Source organism: Erinaceus europaeus, chromosome 9 (assembly GCF_950295315.1).
Source record: "Erinaceus europaeus chromosome 9, mEriEur2.1, whole genome shotgun sequence".
Lineage (NCBI taxonomy): Eukaryota > Metazoa > Chordata > Mammalia > Eulipotyphla > Erinaceidae > Erinaceus > Erinaceus europaeus.
The window spans coordinates 81,610,629-81,635,317 of NC_080170.1; positions in this window are offsets into that span (position 1 = coordinate 81,610,629).

A 24,689-nucleotide genomic window follows, 5' to 3' on the forward strand; every position below is an offset into this window, starting at 1 on the left:
CATTGCGTTCCCGCTCAGCCACAAGTTCCAGAGTCTCCCTCTCCAGCAACGCTAGCCCAGCACAAGACTGGAAGATGTATGGGCTTTATAGAGAAAGTAACCCTCTTATCCTATGGTCTTGTCAATATTTTTATTTTATAAATAAATTTGAAAAAAAAAGAGTTGAAGGTGGGGCATGGATATTTATAAGCTAGACCTGTGGGTATGGTGCTGTCTCTCTCTCTCTCTCTCTCTCTTTCTCTCTCTCTCTCTCTGCCTAGGTTGGCCTGCCATTATGTGAGTAAGGGCTCTCAGGATTTCTCTCTTTCTTTCTCTTGGCCCACATGCACTCCAACATATGGGTGTTCTCAATTTTCCTGAATAAAGTTTTTAAATTCCTGGAAACCATGCTTTCTCCTTAGTTCTTTGTTGGGATTATGTGTGATGAACCTTCAAACATATGGGGAATGATCTCAGCCCAAATTTCCTGCAATACAATGTCAATTCAAAATAAACTTGTAAATAAAAATCCCAAGATCCTTGAAATCTAACCCTGAAAAATTACAGTCTGTATAATATGAAACCAGAATATGAATTCACTCAAGAAAAAATAATTTTAATGAAGAAATATAACAATGAGGCTGGGTAGACAGCATCATGGTCATGCAAAAGACTTTCATTCCTGAGGCTCCAAACTTCCAGGTTCAATACCCATAACCACTATAAGCCAAAGCTGAGTAGTTCTGGTGTTTATCTCTGATTTTTCTATCTGTATCTCTCTCATTAAAGTAAAATAAAATATTTTTTAAAAAACATAACAATGATTGAAACAAAGAAACTCAAAGACATAAATATAAAATAGAAAACTATCATATAGAAAATAGCCAGGCATACATGAAGCAAGAATAGATGAGTATTTAAAATAACCAAATAGAACTCTTATAAGTGAAAAGGTAGCTTTTGAAGTTTTGAAAATTCTTACTAGATGGAAGAAACTCAGCAGAGAAATGAAGTTCTGGTCACTATGAAGATCATACTGAGGAACTCACCCCAAATTTAACATAAAGTGACAAAGAGGTCAAGTATCCAAAAGAATAGTTTCATGCACAGAACATGAGTGTCACAGAAGGAGAATGGAAAGAGTGACAGAGAGGTAACATATGGTCTTTAGAAATAATGACTGGCAATTCTTCAGAGAAAAATATATAAATCATGAGACTGGAAATCCAGTCTTGCTAACAAAACAAAATAATAACAACAAAAGGATTAATAAACAATAAACCCCTATTTAGGAATTTTAATGAAATAGGGAAAAAGAAAATCTTAGATGTACTGAATGAACAAATTCTTAACTTAGAAGATAATATTTACCTAACCCATGATTGAAGTAGTAGAGAAAAATTAAAAGGTTTTAGATACATAGAACTGAGAACTCCGCTGAGAAATAATTGCTTTGTCAACATGCTTTTTTCTGGCCCTTCCTCTGTAGTTCTCCACATCCAGACTATACTGTCTCACTGAAGCTCTTGTTTGTGCCATGCTAGGGACCCTGATCATGCCTGATTAACATTTTCTTCCAGCCTCTCCCTACTCTTCCCTTGCTTATTCCCACAGCATGGCATCAAGTAACAATGTTCTCTTGTATCTCAACACCATCTAAGCAAGCCATCTTTGCCACTGTGGCCTAGAGTTTCTCTATCCCTAAAGCATGCAAGCTGGGCAATCTAGAATTGGGAGCATAGAGAAATAATACCTTGCTATCCTTCATGTATCATGTTTGTGTAAGAAACAGAGTTAATGTAGGGACTATTAGTGCTAGAGAGAAATGAAGTGCTCTGGGCAAAGAGTTGTGATAGGAGGAAACAGAATTTAGCTGTAAGTCATGACCTTAAATGGCTTTTTTTTTTTTTTTTTAAATAGGGTACTACTCAGCTCTGGTTTATGGTGGTATAGGGAATTGAACCTGGGACATTAGAGCCTCAGGCATGAGTGTCTCTTTGCATAACCATTATGTTATCCCCTCCCAAAATGGCTTTCTCTTTATAGCCATGGTGTGTGTGTGGGGGAGGTGCATTTAGAGTGAGACTGATTTTTTATATATGTCTTAACTCAGAAGAAACTTTAGTTTCCTGACAATTTGGCATAATGGAATTTCTCATCCAAATGACATTCTCATTTGTGCTGTGAAATTGCCCCGAGTCAGAATCATCATACATAGAAATGTATTGACCTAAGGTGGATCTCTTTGGTGCACATTCTTATTGGCTTCAACTGTCCATCTTCACTTAAATAGCTTGGTCTGTATTCTGTTTGCAGGAGCACCGTGACTTAGCATGTGTGTCTCCTTTTCAGTCTTCATGCTGCTTTGAGGATGGAATTTGCCTAGAGAGGTTTTTGTAGTAATAAAGACTGTCATATTTCAAGCCTGGTGGTCCCTTGACCAATTTAACAGGCAATTAGCACCACCTAGAAACTTTTATTACAGGGTTTCAGAGGAAAAAAAGTAAGGCCATTTCTGATGACTTTGGCACAATTCAACTAATTTTTCCAAAATATTGCATACATAGAGAATAGAAAACTTCCAAATATACTAGAGTGACAGATATTTGAGAAAGATTTGTTAAGAAGTATAGAATTTGTCTTATGTGAAGTAATTTGAAAGTTCTTACATAAAAACAATACAGGAGGACAGACAACCCCACCCATGTGTTCTGGAGCCTGGCTTTCCTAGAGCCCGTCCCCACTAGAGAAAGAGAACGACAGGCTGGGAATATGGATCGACCTGTCAATACCCATGTTCAGCGGGGAAGCAATTACAGAAGCCAGACCTTCCACCTTCTGCATCCCACAGTGACCTTGGGTCCATACTCCCAGAGAGTTAAAGAATAGGAAAGCTGTCAGGGGAAGGGATGGGATACAGAGTTCTGGTGGTAGGAATTGTGTGAAGTTGTAGCCCTCTTATCCTATGGTTTAGTCAATGTTTCCTTTTTATAAATAAAAAATTAAATAAAAAAATTTAAAAAAAGACAGGAAAATATGCTTGATGTTAGTGACTAAGATGGCTACATCAACCTTAATTCACCAGCTTGTGATTAGTAAACTCTTCATTTCCATCTTGAAACATTAGACTTGTTTTTTACAATTCTAGTTTAACCAATAAAAAAGCAAAAACATGGGCACCCCATAGGACCTTGCTCTCAACTTGGATCAACAATGGTAGAGAATATTCCATTCTCCAAAGGAAGGATGGACAACATACTCTATGCTACACCTGAGGAAGATAGGTCTATATTGAGGCAGCTTGGGATGTTCCTACTCATGACCACAGAATATGAGTTCAGATCTAGAGGGATGCAGAGGTCACATAGGATCCTAAGCTGAATATGGGCCCCAGACCAAATCAAATCAATGGGACTTACAGTCAACAATATTTATACCCCTTTCCCATATTAGGGAGCTACTCTCTTCCCTGATCCGGCTTTCTGGTCCTTTTTCCAACCATGACATCATCTCCCCAGACAGTAATTTGGATCTATTGGCATATCAGATTTCAGGCTCAGGGGAAAAAAAGAAAGAAAAAAAAAAAAACTAGTATAGCCACAGGCCCTTTGGAATATAACTAAAATATGCCTACTAGCTATCTACAAAATGGAGGACCCCCAACTCTTCATCTGCACTATTCCAGCCTGTAGGTCCATGGTTGGTCAACAATTTGTTTGATTTTGTATGTTAACTCTTTTCAGCCACCTGGTTCCAGATGCTAGCATGATGCCAACCAGACTTCCCTGGACAGACAACCCCACCACTATGTCCTGGAACTCCGCTTTCCCAGAGCTCCACCCTACTAGGAAAAGAGAGAGGCAGGCTGGGAGTATGGATCGACCTGTCAACACCCATGTTCGGTGGGGAAGCAATTACAGAAGCCATACCTTCAACCTTCTGCATCTCACAATGACCATGGGTCCATACTTCTAGAGGGTTAAAGAATAGGAAAACTATCAGGGGAGGGGATGGGATACGGAGATCTGGTGGTGGGAATTGTGTGGAGTTGTACCCCTCTTATCCTATGGTTTTGTCAGTGTTTCCTTTTTATAAATAAAAAAAAATTTAAATTAAAAAAAAGCAAAAACAAATCCTGAACTGACTTATATCCCAAGTTTTGATGCAGTTAAAATTAATTTTGATGAAGGGCTAGGAGATAGGGTAATGGGTATGCAAAGAACCTTTGTGTCTGAGATTCCAAATCCCAGGAATAATTCCCAGCACTACAATACAGAGTAGAACAGTGCTCTGGTGGTAGTAATAATAATAATTTGAGAACTATTCTCCTAGAACTTTTGATTTTATTTGGTTGATTTGGTTTGGTTTTTGCTTTGTTTCTCTAACTGTTCTTGGGCTTTCTTATTGTCAGTTTATGGTTAATTTATCAAATCTGTAATGCAGATTTTAATTAATCCCATAGTTGAGTCAAGTTGAATTCTGCAAGACTTAATTGGAATTCTGGAAAAACTTGATGGGTATCTTACACAGTTCAATTCTATTTAATACGAGTGGGAGTGGGGTAGGGAGAAGGGCATCTTTGGCTCATGAAAGTGCCGACCTTACATTAACATTCTCTTTTAAATCCCAGCAGGCAGAAAATGAAGTCATTTTGGACCAAAGCCTAAGAACACAATGACTTCAGAACACAAAATCTTCACTTAGGGAGGAGTTTATAATAGTCATCCTAACAAGAAAGTAGAATGTAAACACCCCCCTGACATAAGTCAGTAAAACTGCTTATGTTTAAATAGTTCCTCTTAACTTCCACTCCCACCCACCCCCAAAAGTTGGGGGAATGGAAACATAGAGTTTTCTCCTGTGTGCTTATTTCATTTCATTTATTTTACTTCATTGGTGTTTTTGGTACCATAGTATCTAAATGCACAACCGTAGATTATAATAGTTCTTTTAATTTCATGGCTATTAATAAGAAGAGAGAAAATTCAGTTTCATCCTAGTCAACCGAATTACTTATAAAGTAAACCTGGTAATTAAAATAAACTCTTTTTTTCTGAATACAAATAATAATGTTCTGAGTGTCTTCGGTTTCCAAGGTGCAAAAACTGAAAAATGAAGTTTATAGCTTTTTGCAACAGCAGTATATCTTAAGATGTCAAATTTTCTGGCTAGAAACAGGTAACTGAAGGAAACAAGCATAATGAAACTAAGAATTTCTGAGTCAAGCCTTAGTACTTTTAGCAGTCCTTACTTCTAGAAAATGATTATCAGTTTTTAATAAAGACCAATTCAAAGTCAGAAGCGTAGAACTTGATGTTGGTGGCAACTTTTATAATCCTGGTTTGTTTTTATATAAATCTCTATGGTTTAATTTATAAAAATCAGATCATATTGCAGACTCATTAATATTTTACATGAATTCAGACTAAATAGAGGCCACAGGAATAAAGAGAGACCTTCAGAAGGCTGGTGAAAGGAACACAGAAAAGAAACAGAAACTGTGGAGAGTCAGAGAGGTTTGCATCAGAAAGAATTCTAACCACACGCTAGCCCTGTCACACCTAAGTCAGAGCACCAAGTGAGGAGCACAGAGCAAGGATAAAAACACCCCCATGTTATTTCTCTCTCCATACACACACGCACACACACAACCTAAATTATATCATCTTCCATTATACATTGCAAACTCAACTGATTAGTGCTAGGAGATTAAGGGGGAAATGTCTGGGCAGTGTTTGGGGGTGTTACTCTGACTGCAGGGAGAAAGAACAGAACCAAGACCTGATAAGATAAATCTGGGCTTATTGCCAAGTTGTACCTTCTAGAAGGCTGACTGGGCTTCTCTTAGGGAAGATGAGCATGTAAACCACTAAGATGGCAGAGTCCTGTACCCTGACTCAATGGCAATACCAGAGGAAAAAGAAAAAATATCACTTTAAAGTTTACAAAGCACTTTCATCTTCCTTCTCTCAGTTCTAGTCTATGGACCCTCTACATTACCAGTTGTGTGTGAACTCTTAAGAGAAACGATGCCTAGAATAGTGTGCCATTCCCAAGTTGCCCAGGAAAGATGCAGTCAGGGGTTCCAAGCAAAAGCATGATAGGTGCAGGTTTTGAGGAAGCTGTGAGCACAAAGCAGTGTGCAGCTCCATGGATTTGCTGAGGGCTCACTCAGTAGGTCCAATTTTGTTCTATTCTCTTAAGACTATTAAAAGTTAGCATATCCTACTACTTGTGGAGATGAAATGTGCAGGCTAGTCTGACCCAGAAAGCCTTGGGAAAAACTCAATACTTATAAGTGTTCATTTCTTCCCTAGGTGGACACATGGCATCTCCATAGACTTAGAACACAATTCATCCATTTTATTTATAATCTAGAATGATTTCTGTCACAAATAGGTGATTTAATGACCAAGACTGAACCCTCCCACACTTTAGATTCATGTTGTGTGATTCTGTTCTGAGGAAGAAGACCGGCTCCGGTTGATAGAATAAGCTTCATGACGTTTTATGGGCAACATACACCTTCTGCTGCCAACTCTGGTCTTCATTATCACAGATCTGCCAGCTGCTGATGCAGATTTACTCCACTGATAAAGGTCATCTATTCCTGGAGAATCGTTTTAGCCAAAGTCCACAACTCCTCAGTTCGCTAGTGCGAGCTCTGGTCTCATCCCTATTAAGAAAGCCTTTGTCCTTCAAGGGTTCTAGATCTTGGATGCAGTAGCGCCAGCAACAAGAGCCTGAAGTTTTAGTTATTTTTAGCATTAATACCTGTGATATAACAGTAACAGCTTATTGATATAATGACTTGAGCAACCATCCCTTAGATCTGTATGACTATAAGATACCCTATAGCAATAAACATTGGGAAACTTTGTGAAAATAGATATAGAGACATGAGAATTATACAGTAATATTGGGATGGTAATGGTCTGGAAAGGGGATAGTCAAGAGAGAGCAATGGTCAGGGACCTTGTTTTTATTATAGATGAAGGAGAATTAGGGTTTGCCATGATTTATGTGTTTATTTACTTACCACCAGGGTTATCACTGAGGCTCAGTGCCTGTATACCATCATTCCTGGTGGCCATTTTTTCAACCTTTCTTTTTCTGATAGAGACAAGGAAAAATAGGAAGAGAAAAAGAGAGATCTGTAGCACTACTCCACTACTCATGAAGCTTTCCCCTTGCAGGTGGGGACTGAGAGCTTGAACCTGTGTTCTACCACGTGGTGACGTGTGTGCTGCTACTGATGCTACCTGGCACCCTGGAGTTTACTCTTTATTGGTGCATTCAAACCTTCAGAGTAAGGATTTAAAGTGTGTGTGTGGGGGGGGTGGAGGGTGGCACAACAGAAGGAACAAAAAGAACAAAAGAAAGGCATATGTCAGTCCTGACTGAATTGTTACATTGTTTATAGCCAGGACCTATAAAGTAAAAGGAACCCTAACTTGGGGGTAAGAGGCAGTTTAGCCTCTGTGGCTGGCGATAGGTTTGAGTTGGCTATCTTTGAAGTAGTAGAAATCTTTGATATGGATGCCTCAGCCATCAGGAAAAATCAGCTCTGGAAGTTTATGACACAACTCTATTCTTTTTTTTTTTTCACATTTTTTTTCTATTTTTTTTTATTGGGGAATTAATGTTTTACATTCAACAGTAAGTACAATGGTTTGTACATGCATAACATTCTCCAGTTTCCCATATAACAATACAACCCCCACTAGGTCCTCTGAATCTTTCTTGGACCTGTATTCTCCCCACCCACCCACCCCAAAGTCTTTTACTTTGGTGCGATACACAACTCTATTCTTAAGGGTACTGGGAGTCCTGAGCTTTAGGAGGGGTGGGCAAAGCATTCACAGAGGGCCCTCCTCTTGCCCTCTGTTCAGGCATAAATAAATCTACATTCAACCCCACATCTCTGAGAGTAATGGAAAGCTCCTGAGGTTTGTGGAAATGGATTAGGAGTTCCCTAGGCCTTTGGGAACAAGTTGCTTACTATATACTAATTAGCAACAACTGCTGGGAATGCTGTTAAGCCAGGTGAGAGATGAGTGGGGCTTCAGAAGCACCACCCCCCCCCCAGCCCACTAAACACGTAATAGGGCAGGACTTGCCTGGAACTTCTCTGTTCTTAGTGCCACCTGTATTATCAGTTGGCATTGGTAAAGACAAAACCCAGACTTAGACAGAAATAGCAAAGGAGAAAGAAATTTGGAGAATGAACAATTGAAGGGGACACATGTAGGAGAGGGAAAGAGGATTGAGAAAAAAGCAGTAGCTGCACGCCATCTGTGGCCCTCAGTGTCTGATGAACAGTCTGCATCTTACCTTTCCAGCAAACATCTCAACTAAGTTTTTTTTTCATAAGCAGAAGACTATCCATATTTGATCTCACATGGAGAGTAGGGGCTGAAGTGCTTTTGCCCAAGAACACACAGTGAAGCAGTTAGAAACATCCTCTGGCCTTTGGAGACTGTGCCTGTTGATTGAGTTGTAACCATTTTATGTTCTCTGAAACACTCATCCTTATTAAGTTCCCAGATATAATCTTCCATTACAGTTCTGGATGTATCTTTGATAAAAAATAATAAAATAAGTAAAACATGATATTATTGTTTCTCCAGAAATGTACTGAAGACTAAGAATAATGAAAATCTATTATAGATTCTGAGAGATGGAAGCAACTTTTGAGAGCACTGCACTCAGCTTCCTTATTTTCTAGATTATAAACCTGAGTGCATGCAGAGAAGTCTGTCTAGAGGTCTACCCCAATTCACATGGCTGTGCAAGGAATGCTGGAACAGCAACTTAGTTATCTTAATTTATAAAAAAAAAAAAAAAAGAAGAAGAAGAAGAAAGAAAGAAAGAAAAAGGAAAAGAAAAAAGAAAAGTCTACCCAAGACTCTTATGAGACATGGATTTTTTTTTTTTAAATACCCAATACAGAGTAATCGACATTCACAGAGAATTCCAAATGAATGAACAATAGCAAAGAACTCTCTGCAATCCAAAGCACTGATTGCTGATACTTCTTCAAGGGTGTTTCTGGCTTTCAATCTGCATGAAGAATATTGAATTTAGTAAAGAACATCGAAGTTTTCTGTGCAACATGTTAACAACAGCTGAAACCAATTAAAGGCTAATCAATTTTACCCTGTCTGATGCAAAGTGGAAAAAATGTTCCTGAGGTCTCTCCACCCTGAGATGTTCTTGGCAGTAGGTCTCAGTACTGTGGGCCCCCTCCAATCCCCCTTAGTCATCTACTCTCAGGAAGAGGAAACCTGGCCAGCTCCCTTCAAATCTGAGAGTAAAAGCCAATCCAGATTTTTCTCCTGAAATAAATATCTTGGGAAGAGAAAGGCTGAAGAAAGAAGAGACAGTGCACATATCCCAATCATGGGAATAAAAAGGACTGAAGTCTAACTATATCACTAACCCTTTGTGTTCACCTTGTGGACTTTGCCATGTGCTTCTATACCTTATCTCCAAATGACACTTTCCTCAAAGCCCCCTTTCTCTTATGGAAGACAATTAGTAGAGTAGATTATTATTACTTGTTTTGCCTCCAGGGTTATTGCTGGGGCTCGGTGCCTACACTACGAATCCACTGTTCCTGGAGGGTATCTTTTTTCCATTGTTGTTGTTGCTATTATTGTTGTTGCTGCTGCTGCTGTTGTTGGACAGGACAGAGAGAAATTGAGGGGAGAAATATAGACACCTGCAGACCTGCTTCACTGCTTGCGGAAGTGACCCTCCCCCCCACCCCCTGCAGGTGAGGAGTCAGGGGTTGGAACCAGGGTCATTGTGCAGGTCCTTGTGCTTCACACTATGTGCATTTAACCAGGTGCACTACCATCAGGCCCCCAGATGATTTTCATATCTAGAAAACTGGGGTTTGAATTTGGACTTTGCATTTGTTAGATATTATTTTAAGTGCTGGATGTGAGGGCGATCTAGCTGCGACATCTGTCACCCCATTGATTGCCAGGGTTGATTTTAAGTGCATTACTTAGCTTCCCTATACCTCCATTTACTTGTATGTCCAAATGGAGTAATGATGCCAAACTCTACGAGTTAAATGAGAATATCTGTAGAGTATCTGAAACCATGGTGGGTGATTAGCAAATGCTACTTGTACTCCTCATCGGGACTCCTAATTAACTCTTTAATAACTTATTCTGTCCTATATTCAAGTAGGTTCTGTTACTTTTATTCTTGTCGCAGTGTATAACTGTGTGTGTGTATCAAATGTGTCATTATCTGATTTGACTTGCTGTATCTATTCTGGAAGACAGATTGATGAGTGTATGTGTATTAGGAAAGCATAAATCAAAGTGCTCTGATCCACTGCATATGTGAAGAATAGAGGACACATTACTCTTGGTTTTGCCCAGGGCTTTGTGTTCAGGGCATCTGTCAACTTCTATCCCTGGGGCCTGACATTCCAAGAGCCCCTGGATGATACTCACTCACAGTTCATTGATTTGCAGCCGTAGTCTTTGTGTATATATTTGTGAATCTGTATGTAGTGTCAAATGCCTCTGTAAAAATGATGTTGGAAACTCAACTAAAACTGGAGTCTAGAAGACCTGTAGAGGGAGCGCTCACACACTACCACTGAATTTTCATTGATCCCCTAACAGGAAATCATCAATTACATCAAACATCATCTAGGTTCAGAGTTTCAGGCCCCATCAGGAGGAGAGATAGTCCTCCTGCCCAGCAATGGAAATCTGCTGCACAGCCAAGCCAATGAGAAGCTATTGTCACCTGAACTTGTACTTTCCTCTAGTGAACTTCCATTTCCTCTTGCTGATTACTTCTTTGTCCCACCCTTCTTTCTATAATAACTTACCAACTAGTGTAAATCCATGCTTGTCAAGTGAGTTGTTCCAGCATTCATGAATGATTTCATGAAGCCAGTTAAATCTTCAAATTAACTCAAATTTTGTTTTTTAGTTCTTGTTAGTATAAAAAAAATGTCTACATAGGTAGAAAGAGGTCTCTTAAAGTATATTATTGTTTTAATTTTTAAAAATACACCCACCTGGGAGTCAGGCGGTAGCGCAGCGGGTTAAGTATACGTGGTGCTAAGCGCAAGGAGTGGCGTAAGGATCCGGGTTCAAGCCCCCGGCTCCCCACCTGCAGGGGAGTCGCTTCACAGGCGGTAAAGCAGGTCTGCAGGTGTCTATCTTTCTCTCCCCCTCTCCATTTCCCCTCCTCTCTCAGTTTCTTTCTGTCCTATCCAACAGCAGCAAAAACAGTGATGATAACCACAACCGTGATAAAACAACAAGGATCAGTGGCTTCGTGGTGCAGGCACTGAGCCCCGGCAATAACCCTGGAGGCAAAAAAAAGGGGAAAAAAATACACTCACCCGTTGATTCATTAAATAGATGTACTACATTAATTAATTAAAGTCATAATACTAATTTGATGCTTTTATTCTTTTATGTTAATATGAAAGGTTAAAGAAAGAAGAGGAGAAATTATAGACCTGAGTGAAATCACCAAGAGACTTAAAAGAGATTTAAGACTTAAAAAAAGGCCCAGTCTCACACACACAGTAGGTCATCTGCCTTGCTATTTGTGCTGAACCCAGATGCTAACCCTGACACCACATGGGAACACCATGACACCCAGGGAAACCTCCCCCCCACCCCAGCACATCTGAAAACCATGACCATAAAATTAAAACAAACATAAGAAGATTGAAAGGAGTGGAGAAGAAAAGACATTGGGAATGGAGAAATGGCATCATGGTAAATTTATGAGTTTTCTTTTTGTTTCATGAATCTCAGATTTGGGATGAAAAAACATGCAATTTGAGAATGCCAACAGATGCAGACAAAAGACAGTGGATAAAGTGTTGGACTCTCAAACATGAGGTTCTGAACAATGCATGTGCCAGGGTGGAGTCTGGTTGTCTTTCTCTCTCTTCTCCTATCTCTCTCATTAATAAAGAATTGTTCACTATATATTATTATTAATAATAATAATGACTCTTTCAAAATAATAATAATAATAAGGGGGCTATGGAGCAGTAACGGTTGTGTTTCTCTCCTATCCCAGGTCAACTAGGAATACCAAAGGATCCCACCTGGGATGGCAACAAGACAGGACTAGAACAACTTCAGGAACCCACCAGATCACTGGTGAGTGCAAACACGTGTGGCTCATGGACAGAGAAGAGCCTAGGGAGAGATTAAGTGGCTGGTAACAGTCTGACAGTTTACCAGTTGAGACACTACCTAGAGTCTTGTTTCACCAACAAAAAAGACAGCTGAAGGGAGGAGAGGACTCCCGTAAGACTCACCAAATGCAGCTGTGAGTCTCCATTGACACTGCCTCAGAAGATCTATACATCAGTGGCCTATCAGTGGGGCTGTGAGAGTCTCTTTGCATAACCAGTAGATTATCTCTGCCCCACCCTGCTTTATCTCTTGGTCAGCAGTCAGTGATTAAGCTAAGAAGCCTACTTATAGTTTAAAAGCCCTAACTTTCCTACTTCCTGCCTGTGCCAGGGGAGGAAATTTCAATGCCCCATTCAGTCTCACCTTCTAATTGGTGTGGGCATCCAAGCAACTCTTTCTACTCTCCCCCCCCTCCCCTGCATCCCGATACCTTGTTTTTTAATATCACTATCCCCAGAAGCTGCTTTTCACCATCTATAAATACATCTAAGTCTTCTCCCATCTGAAAAAAAATTAAAAGGTTCAGAAATCTGACTCCCTCCTCATGCTGTCACTCATGAGTATCTTTACTTCCTCACTTTTTAGTTGCTCCTCCACCAAAGCACTCTGCCTTCTGTCACTGTCTCCCACTTAAATGCCTTGCAGTAAGGTCAGCAAATCCCAGATGATCAAATTCATCATGTACTTCTCTTACCTGACCTCTTGTTAGATTTCAAATTTAAAAAAAGAAAGAAAAGAAAGTGTCCAGTGGAGGAGAGCTAGCAGAATAAGCCAGAGAGGTATGCATGGAGGAATCCACATAAGGGACTTTTTGGTCAGGGGCAGGCATCAGTCAGTTCAAGGTCAATTTGGAGCCTGGCTTGGCCTTAGCAAAATAGCTCACTATGTCTCCTGCTGACTCCAAACCCAGGGATCTGAGATCTGGCTCCCTAAGAAGTTAGAAGAACTGGGGCAGGGCAGTGGTGCACCCAGTTGAGCATGCACATCACAGTGCACAGGGACTTGGGTTCAAGTTCCCAGTCCCCACCTACAGGGGAGGAAGCTTCATAATTTGGTGAAGCAATGTTGTATCTCTCTCTCTCTGTCTCTCTGTGTGTGTGTGTGTCTCTCTCTCCCCTCCTTCCCTCCCTCTCCCCCTCCCTCTCCCACTCCCTCTCCTTTACCTCTTTTTAAAAAAATTTTTTTGCCTCTGGGGTTATCGATGGGGCTTGGTGTCTGCACTAGGAATCTACTGTTCTTGATGGCCATTTTCCCCCCCATTTCACTGTATAGGACAGAGAAAAATTGGGGGGGGGAGAATATGGCAAGAGAAAGACACCTGCAGACCTGCCTCACCATCTGTGAAGTGACCCTGCTGCAGGTGGGGAACTAGGGGCTAGAACCACTAGAACCTGGATCCTTGACCTTTGTACTCTGTACACTTAACCCAGTGTGCCGCTGCCCAACCCCCTCTCCTTTACTTCTTAATTTCTCTGTCTCTATCCAAAATAAATAAAAACATATTTAAAAGAAAAACAAAAATTATCAGGCACTGCTTGAGATACTGGTCTTGGCAGTTAGTGGAGCTGAATTTCTTGAACCATGCGTGCAGTTATGTCTTATACCTGTAGCTCCAAGATCAGACTGAATTTTTTTTTCCAGGGCTGGTAAGGAGCACTCTGACAGAAAACAGACATAGTAGGACAGTCTGATTCATATACATTAAAAGGGCTTCTTCTCACCAAAAGAGGGGGAGGAATTAATAAATAGCTGACTGTACAGTGAGGGAAGCAAAAGCCTGAGGAGTTTACTGTACACGTGAATCATGGCAGCTTAAAGGCAAGAGTATCAGGACAACCTTCCTCCATTCCACCTGACAAAATCTTTTCTTCAGTTAAGACCCTTGCTCTCAGCAGCCCTTTAAGAGATCCCATCAGAATGCTGAGCTACCCCTTCAGCCATCTTCCCTTAGCACTTACATTTCCTCACACTTACTCTAGACTGTTCTCCACTCGATCAGATCCCTCCACCACCACTTACCACACAGATTACAAACTGAATTCTAACAAATTTCAGCCAGAGGATGCTTGTTGAGTGCATCCAAAACGGTGAAGCATGTCTGTAGGTGTCTATCTTTCTCTCTCCCTCTCTTTCCCCCCTTTCCTCTCAATTTCTCTCTGCCCTGCCCAATAAAAAATGGAAAAAATGGCTACCAGGAACAGTGGATTCGTAGTGCAGGCCCCAGCGATAACCCTAGCGGCAAGCAAACAACAACAACAAAACAAAAAGAAATAATTAAAAAAATGTTTTTAGTTATATGTGATAAGACTTAAATGTATAGGTTAAGAAATGAGTATTAGATACTCAGAATATTGGATTATCCAGAACTTTTTTTCCAAAGTCTATGAATACTTGAATGTCAATGTAAAAAACTTGCATCTTATTTCCTTTTTTAATTATCCACTCCAAGGACCTCAGTTCCTTACAGCATGCACCAAGGCTTCTTACAACCACCTCAGAAACTTAAAAAAAAAAAAAATCATTATGGCCTTTATTACTTTTTGCCTGAGCTTGACATCTGATATACAGGTGGACCCAAGTTATTGTCTGAGGAGATGATGTCACCGCTGGAAAAGGGGCTAGAAAGCTGGATCATGTACCCCTCTTATCTTATGGTCTTGTCAGTGTTTACATTTTATAAAAAAAATAAGTAAATTGGGGGTCGGGCGGTGGCGCAGTGGGTTAAGCTCATGTGGCGCAAAGCGCAGGGACCGGCATAAGGATCCCAGTTCGAGCTCCCAGCTCCCCACCTGCAGGGGAGTCGCTTCACAGGCGGTGAAGCAGGTCTGCAGGTGTCTATCTTTCTCTCCCCTTCTCTGTCTTCCCTTCCTCTCTCCATTTCTCTCTGTCCTATCCAACAACGAATTGCGTCAACAAGGGCAATAATAATAGCCACACGAAGCTACAACAAGGGCAACAAAAGGGTGAAAAAAAATGGCCTCCAGGAGCGGTGGATTCATGGTGCAGGCACCGAGCCCAGCAATAACCCTGGAGGAGGGGGAAAAAAAAAGTAAATTTAAAAAAAAATCATTATTGCCAACCTGACTTACCTGGGCAGACATCTTCACCAATGTGTCCTAGAGCCCTGCTTCCTCAGAGCTCTGCCCCACTAGGAAAAGAGAGGGGGGGGGGCGCTGGGAGTACTGATCAACCTGCCAATGACCATGTTTAGCGGGGAAGCAATTACATAAGCCAGACATTCCACCTTCTGCACCACATAATGACCCTGGGTCCATACTCCCAGAGGGTTAAAGAATAGGGAAGATAACAGGGGAGAGGATGGAATACTGAGTTCTGGTGGTGGGAACTATGTGGAATTGTACCCCTCTTATCCTATGGTCTTGTTTCCATTTTATAAGTAAAAAATTTTTTTAAATCATTATTTTATTTTTTTAATGCTGATTCTTTTTTTTAAAGTTTCTTTAGTTTATGTTGATTCTTAATCAAGAAAAATAATGATAAAATTTTAAAGACATTTTCAATGAAATGAATCCAATTACAAAGACTAAGGCAAGCATAAACCTATGGGACTACATCAAATTAAAAAGCTTCTGCATAGCAAAAGAAACCACCCAAACCAAGAGACTCCTCAGAATGGGAGAAGATCTTTACATGCCATACATCAGACAAGAGTGTAATAACCAAAATATATAAAGAGCTTGCCAAACTCAACAACAAGAAAACAAATAACCCTATCCAAAAATGGGGAGAGGACATGGACAGAATATTCACCCATCCAAAAAGATCTGTGTACACATATGTTCTTAGCAGCACAGTTTGTAATAGCCAAAACCTGGAAGCAACCCAGGTGTCCAACAACAGATGAGTGGCTGAGCAAGTTGTGGTATACATACACAATGGAATACTAATCAACTATTAAAAACAGTGACTTCACCGTTTTCGGCCGATCTTGGATGGACCTTGAAAAATTCATGTTAAGTGAAATAAGTCAGAAGTGACTCCCCTGTAGGCTGGGAGAGGGGTGGTTGGCCCTTTTACCAAGATCCTTAGTGCGTTTAACCCAGTGTGCCACTGCACAGCCCCCAATTTCTGTTTTTTAAATTATCTTTATTTATTTATTTATTTGGATAGAGACAACCAGAAATCAAGAGGGAAGGGGGTGATAGAGAGGGAGAGAGACAGAGAGACACCTGCAATACTACTTCACGATCTGCAAAGATTTCCCCCTGCAGGTGAGGGCTGGGGACTAGAAGCCAGGTCCCAGCACATTATAACATGTGTGCTCAGTCTGGCACATCAATACTCAGTTCCCTAAAAACTTATTTAAAAGATAATATACTTGATTCTTCAACAGTAAATATTAAAAACAACTCAATCTTTTATCAGTGGCTAAAGGTGATATAATGCAACAGAACTAAGAAAAGGTAACACTAAAACAAAATTCATCTACCGTTTATGTGATGATCCCACACTCAGTTCTTTGCACAAGAATGTAATCTCAGGTAATCTATATACCTTATTTGAATTTTATAATTGAGAAAACTGTTATTGCAGGGAAATGAAGTAGACTATAACTTCGGATAATCTTCTTTGTGGTAGGTCCCAGGATTAGAAACTATGTTCTTTCTGCCATACCAAGCTGCACACATAGAGGGAAGCATTGAATTCAATTCTGAATTTCCCTGGAGAGCTTGGAAAAAACCCTGGTTGCTCTGTGAATGAATTCAAAAGACTCAGGTGAGTTAACAGTAGAATTAATAAAAAGTTGATTTGGGGGTTTCAAGGCAGTTTTTTTTTTATTTGTTTGCTAGGACTGCCATGGCAGAATATCATAAACTAGATGGCTTAAACAATTCTTCTTCCAGCGTTTGCCGCTTAAACAATAGAAAGTTATTTTATCATAGTTTTCAAGGCTGGTTATCTAAGATCAAGATACTGGCAGGACTGGTTTCTTTTGAGGCCTCTCAGCTTGCAGATGGCCACCTTCTTGTTGCATCCTCATGTGATCTTTTCTCTGAACCCAAGACACTGAATCTCCCAGTGTCTTTAAGCTCCTCTTATAAACACACCATTTAGGTTGGATCACATCTACCCTAGTAACCTTAAAAGACTGAGATAGGTCTAAATATATTTTGAGGTATTGAGTATTTGGGCCTCAACATACAAGTTAGAGGGAGATAGTGGCCAGCCTATAACACAATTTTGGGAAGAAAAAAAGGATTGAGATCTTAAAGTATGACAGTTATCCAACACAAGTGCCCCCAAAGGCATAACTCATGTTACACTGTTAATGCTCTGTCATGATATTAAATTATAAATTCTGTATGTAATATTTTGATTAGATTCCTCTGACTTTCTACTGAACTCTAGAACAATGGTAAATTACAGTCTTGGCTACAGGAATAAATGAGAAGTTTAGAACAAGTTATCTTTACACTGAAGTCTGATAGCACTGATATTTGTCCTCTGCTTTTGTTGTCCTTTTGACTCCTCCATGATTATCACACTATCAGTGGCTGTTTTTACTGTTTGTAAAGTTCAACCTGATCCTTCTTTCACTCACCATCCCCAATATAACCTAGAAACTTGATAAATGAGTAATTTTCAATCTGTAAGAAAAAAAAAGGTGAACTTTATTTGAGGGTTTAAAGTGTTACTATGAGTTCTTAGCTACAATTGACTTCTGTGAAGTCTTATTTAAAAAGCAAACAAGGTTTCCCCTTTTGCCCTATAACCTAGGGATCAAATTATCTCTCCCTGGGTCTGGTGTTAAATCTGCTGTGGTGAAAGGGTCAGGATGCACAATACTAACTCTTCAGCGCCCATCTCTTAGTATGGAGGACAACCTCAGAGGCATAGCTGTTTTTTTATCCCTTTTATTGTCTTTATTTATTTACTGGATAGAGACAGTTAGAAATTGAGGTGGGAAGGAGAGATAGAGAGTAAAAGAGACAGAGAAACACCTGCCGCACTGCTTCACCACTCACAAAGCTTTTGCCCTCCAGGTGGGGATGGGAGCTTGAACCTGGATCCTTGTGCACTGTAACATATGCACTCAGCCAGGTGCACCACCACCTGGACTTATTATCCATTTTAGATTAATGCTGTATATGTTAATATGTTCATACATATATTTATGCATGCAATACTACAGGCACATATGTATATACCCCTTTAAACAATGTTAAATGCATTAAATTTTTAATGTGTCAATATCATAGACCCTTGAGTGTGTCTAGTAGCTAAAGCCACAAAACTGAAATGCTAGAGGTCTGCTCTCTTTTACAGATCTACCTCGATCAGATATCTGAAATGTTTTGTTCTTGATCACTTTCAGATATAATTTTAATATTGGAAGGTTCAGAAATGAAAAAAATCACGTGCAGGATTCAGCGCTTAGGGGAAAAAAAAAAACCCAGTTAAATAGCTAGCAGTAATTTAGTACTCTCTATATTGAGTACTATACCATTTTAATACACTATTTGATTCCACACTCACAAATACTTTGTGGGATAATTTATTATTATAATTTACATTTTACAGAAGAAACTAGGACACAAAAAGCTTAGGTACCTGACCCAGCCACTGGTAAATTGCATATTTCTAATACCCCAAAGTCTGTAGTTGTAATCATTACCTTGTATTCAAAAGCATAACCGTGTCCTGAATGCTCAAGGAAGCTATTCATTTTCTTTCCCCCGTGGAGAAAGAATATTGGAACACATTTTTAATAGCAAAAGATGGCAATGACTCCAACACTAAAACCGGAGAGTTTCCAACAGCCTTTATCACTTTTACTGCAGAAAGCTCACTAGGGAGCAATCATTACAGAGCATGTATTCTTGTGCTATTTAGCACCATCTCTGAACAGCCCCAAATACTTCAAGTTCAACTAGAAGGTCACATGTCAGATAAAAAGAGGTTATCCTTTTCTTAAGAAGGTGACCATATTGGAATGGAACCATCCTTTCTCATCATAGTTCTCCTTTAGCCAACAGCATGTCAATGGAAGTGTCTAGAGTGCTTATCCAGATGACAGGAGGCATGTTTCCACACACAGTTCTGAGGGGGCTGCCATAAGAATCTCCTGGGCCACTCAACATCCATGGAGTACACTTGTACTTACCCTCATCCTAGCAGAGTCCCAAAATACTGACTTGAGTTATATTTAATCCACTGATGAGTTGATAAATACACAATGTCTCTGAATCTGATTTGGATGTAAGATTTGAATACTTCCTCCCACTGAGCTAATTGGGATACAAGTTAGCACATCAAGCAAGGCTTGTAGGGAGCTTCTGGGGCTCAAATGCTTAGAGGCAGTTTTCAACTTCATATCTCTGCTTGTATCTTCTTCAAGAGGTCCTCTTGCTCCAGACCATCCTGGATTGATCTTACCTGGGAACGTAAGGCCAAGGAAGTGGTTACATCACAGGAAATCATTGTTTTTCCTGATATTCAACTCATAGAATAGGAGTTGTTTTATTTTATTTTTTTAAATTTATTTCTTTATTGAGGAATTAATGTTTTACATTCAACAGTAAATACAATAGTTTGTACATGCATAATGAGGAGTTGTTTTAGATATATTAAACTTTTTCCTCTGATTAAAACCATGCTAATCATTTTTAATATTTTCTCTTGAGCCTACTTGTGTTTTCTACTTTGTAAGGGAGTGGGGCTTTTGTGTCCTGGACCCCCACCTCCCCAGAGCTCTGCCCCACTAGGGAAAGAGAAAGACAGGCTGGGAGTATGGACTGACCTGTCAACACCCACATTTAGCAGGGAAACAATTACAGAAGCCAGACATTCCACCTTCTGTACCCCATAATGGCCCTGGGTCCATACTCCCGGACAGTTAAAGAATAGGAAAGCTATCAGGGGAGGGGATGGGATACAGAGTTCTGGTGGTGGGGATTGCGTGGAATTGTACCCCCTCTTATTCTATGGTCTTGTCAGTGTTTCCATTTTATAAATAAAAATTAAAAAAAATAAAACAAATGAAATACTTTTTTCATTGTAAGTTAACACTTCTTATTATGACCCTAAACTGTTCTTTTTCAAAAAATTCTCTTAGACAAAAACTGCTCATTTCAGTTGTCAAATCTCTTTGGAAAGGGAATTTTACCACTGCACTAGCTAGACTCTCTCTTGCTGCTTAGAACAGACACCCTTGATAGTGAAGGAAATGCATTACTACAAGAATACCTTTCTATTATTGGTTCATCTCACTTGACATAATTCCTCAAGTTCCATCCAAAGTATTGCAAAGGAGATGAATTCACTACTTTTAACAGTTGAGTAGTATTCTTTTGTGCAAATATACCACAATTTTTTTTATTCACTCATTTGTCATTGGGCATCTAGGGTGCTTCCAAGTTTTCGTGATTACATTGTGCTACTAAGGACATAGGTATACATGGATCTCTTCTGATAGGTGCTTTTGTTTTCTTTGGATAAATCCTCAGGAGAGCAATTGCTGGGCCACAGGGCAGGTCCATTTCTAGTGTTCTGTGAAATCTTCAGACTGTTTCCCATAAGGCTTGAATCAATTTATACTCCCATCAGCAGTGCAGAAGTGTTCCTTTTCCCAAAAGAGGGCAAAAAGCAAATGATTGCACTTATTAGTGGGACTAACAAATAGAGACAGGAAGGGAGAACACAAAATGAAACTGGACTGGACACAGTGTATTGTAAAAGGACTTTGAGGAAGGAGGTGGAAAGAGGGTGGAAGAGAATTTGGGGGGCTTGATGCATAATGAAATCATATTCATGTGTCAGTGACTATACTATAAAGCACCCTTTAATAAATAAATAAACTAAACTTAAAAAAAGAAAGGAAGAAAGGAAGAGAGACAGAAAAAGAAAGAAAGAGGAAGGAAGGAAGGAAGGAAGGAAGGAAGGAAGGAAGAAAGAAAGAAAGAAAGAAAGAAAGAAAGAAAGAAAGAAAGAAAGAAAGAGGGGGCCTGGTGGTGGCGCACCTGGTTGAGCGCACATGTTACAGTGAGCAAGGATCCGGGTTCGAGCTCCCAGCCCCCACCTGCAGAGGGAAAGCTTCATGAGTGGTGAAGCAGGACTGCAGGTGTCTCTCTCCTCTCTCCATTCCTCTCAATTTCTGGCTGTCTCTATCCAATAAAAATAAAGATAAAAAAATTTTTAAAAATTAAAAAAAAAAGAAAGAAAGAAAGAAAGAAAGAGAGAAAGAAAGAAAGAGTACCCAAGGACATGAGGCAGGAGGATCTTCTCCATTTCAGTCACAGACCACCAAGATTGAGAAGCACTGATTTGAAGAAAGCCTAGATGAATAATTCAACACTGCTCTAACTCAGTCTGAGTTTGAGTCATGTGTTTGCTGTTCATTTGTTTTTGTTTCCAGAACACTGCTCAGCTCTGGCTAATGGTGATGGGGGGGGGGGGTTGAACCTGAGACCTCTGGTGCCTCAGGCATGAGTCTATTATCATAACCATTATGCTATCTCCTTACCCCCATCCCACCCGACCCCCTGCTGCCCAAGTCATGGTGTTTAGTATTTCTAAGTACTTCCAAACACAAAGAATTGAACTACTTTGACAACACCTACTATGGAGCTTGCCTGTGATTCTTGGTCTTAATCATGTCCCGCTCTCTCCATTAGTCTTTATTCTGTCATTTATGGCCAGGATAGTAGGATAAGTACATAGCATGTAAGTATCATTTGGGAAACATCTGGGGACAAGACAGACATTTGAAACATTGTGGTGTAGCTTCTCATATTTATTTAATGAGCTATGTTTTATAACTTCAAGGTTGCTTCAACTTGGGAAATACCTATGATCATTGACAAAGTATGTAAGAAAGGGAAAAGGAAAGTTCTGTTGTCACTGAGTGCAGGAAAGAATTAACACAGCATACCAAACACTGTTATCCTTAGAAAGTCTTGATTAGAATGTTGGACCATGGTTCATATCAAGAGACTGAAATTTTAGGAGGGTTTCTGTGAGTCCCAGAACAGATAAGAGAGGTTCATCATGCCTAAACTGTGCAAAAAATGTGATTTGTGCTAAACCCTTGTGAATCTGAAATTCTGTCATATTCTAGTGCAGTGAGTGACTACATTACCAGCCCCCCAAAGACCCTGAGCTCTGAGAATCTAAACAGTTTCTCTGGCAGGCAGTTTTTCAGATGTGTTTTTCTAGTTCATTAGTAGAGGAACTAAATGTGTCTTGTGTGACTCTACTGGGAGAAGAGCCTTGGAAGTTTGAACCTGGTTTCTGCCCATTTTTGCCATACACACATTTCCCCCTTGGCTGATTTCACTGTGTTTCTTTTCACTGTAATAAATCTTACCTATGGGACTGGGTGGTGACATACCTGGTTGAGCGCACGTGTGACAATGTACAAGGACCTGGGTTTGAGCCCCTCATCCCCATCTGCAGGAGGAAAGCTTTACCAGTGGTAAAGCAATGTTGCAGGTGTCTTTCTGTTTCTCCCTCTCTATCACCTTCTTCCCTCTAGATTTCTGGATGTCTCTATCCAATAAATAAAATAAGGATAATTCAAAAATAAGAAAGTTCTGGTTCAGCTACAATGGCCAGATTTCTACTTAAAAAATTAATAAAATAAAATAAATCTTAGCTATAAACACAGCTCTGTGGCCAGTCCTGTGACTCCACAATCAGTAAAGCATCAAACCTAGGAGAGGTCTTGAGGACCAGATTTGTCCATGGGATATGGGACATTGGTTATGTCCTCTGACCCTGACATCGGAGTAAACAACTGCCTTTAGAATATGAATGAACTGCTGGTAGGAATGCAAACTGGTATAGCCACTTTGGAAGACTGGATAGAGAGTCTTTAAGCAAATAAGAATGGAAGTACCTTGTGATCCAGCAATATTCTTGGGCATTTATTCAGTGGGCACTCAAGCACTAATTGAAGGGACATATGCACCCCTATATTTATAACTGCATTATTCACAATAGCCAAAGAGTGGAAGCAGCCTAGATGTGCACCAACAGATGACTGGCTAAAGAAGTTATATATTCAATGTAATACTACTCTGCAATCAAAAAAGATGATATTGTATTCTTTGGGACAACATGGATGGAACTGGAGGTGATTGTGCTTGAAAATTAAGTAAAGAGATGAAAGATAACTACCAAATGGTTTTACTCATATATGGAATCTAAATATCTGATTTACATAAACTTACCAAAAAAAATCCAAACAAAACAGAAGCAAGCAAACTGTAAGACTTATGAGAACTATGGTGGTTATCTTTGGGAGGGTGGGGATACAGAAGTTTGCTGGTGGGTGTGGTATGGAACTATACATTGTAATCTTACAATCTTTTAACAAACTGTTGATAACAAATAAAAATAATGTGAATGGAGGTTAGAAAAGTTGCTTGTCTGATCAAAATAATGATTCCCCCCACCCCTTTTGAAAGTTCCAGACAGGGTGGTGTTGGTTGAGAGAGTTGTTTCAGTGGCACCACAGAGGCAATTGGCAGTGGACAGACTGAAGATCCTTGGAGAAGATTCCTGGGGCTGAGGCTTTTCACAGCCAACAGACAGAGGCTAAGAAGACGCTGTGCCTCTTTATTTGAACATTTCATTTACCTTGTCTCCTTTCAACACTGTCTTCCTCTCCTTTCTATCTTCTTCTCTCCCACATGCCACCTCTGAGAGAAGCAGCAGGATGTGAACACAACAGTCATGGGCTTTGTAGAAAGTAGTTTATGCTTTTCATTCACCTCTGAAGAGAAAATGCTTCCCCTTGCCTAGCTATGGGGGAAAAAATTCTATTATCAGCATAATTACTGGCATTTATCACCAAGCCTCAGTGAGTGAGATTCTCCCAGGGATTGAGCTACTCCCTAGAAGTAAATCAGACACTTTTGAGAAATGACATGACTTCTTTTAGACCCTTAGGTATTATTTTTACTGTACCAGCAAAACCTAAAAATGGAAGTGAATAAATACAGCTGTTTAAAGGAACTGACCTGAATGTGAAAGTTATGCAGTAAAAGAATCTGGCTGATTACAAATGTGTGAATGTGGCAGAAACAGCTCCTTTTTACTGCCTGTTCAAAGGACATAGAAAAGCTGCCACTGACCTGCTGAATAACTACTCAGAATGAGGCCACCAGAGATGCCCCCAGCAGCCCACTCTAGTGGGCTCTTCCCCTTTGATGTGTCCTCTTTACATTTTAAATTGCTTATAGCTGCTACCCAAAGAAACTGACTCTTTCAAGCTACTGGCTTAAATAGCTGTCATGGCTGCAAGGAAGAAGCATAACACATCTTCTTTCCTTCCTTCCTTCCTTCCTTCCTTTCTTCCTTCCTTCCTTCCTTCCTTGCCTTTTCTTTAAAGATTTATTTATTTTTATTTATTTTTACCAGAGCACTGCTCAGCTCTGGCTTATGGTGGTGTGGGGGATTGAACCTGGGACTTGAGAGCCTCAGGCATGAAAGTCTCTTTGCATAACCATTATGCTATACCCCCAACCAGATTTTATTTATTTATGA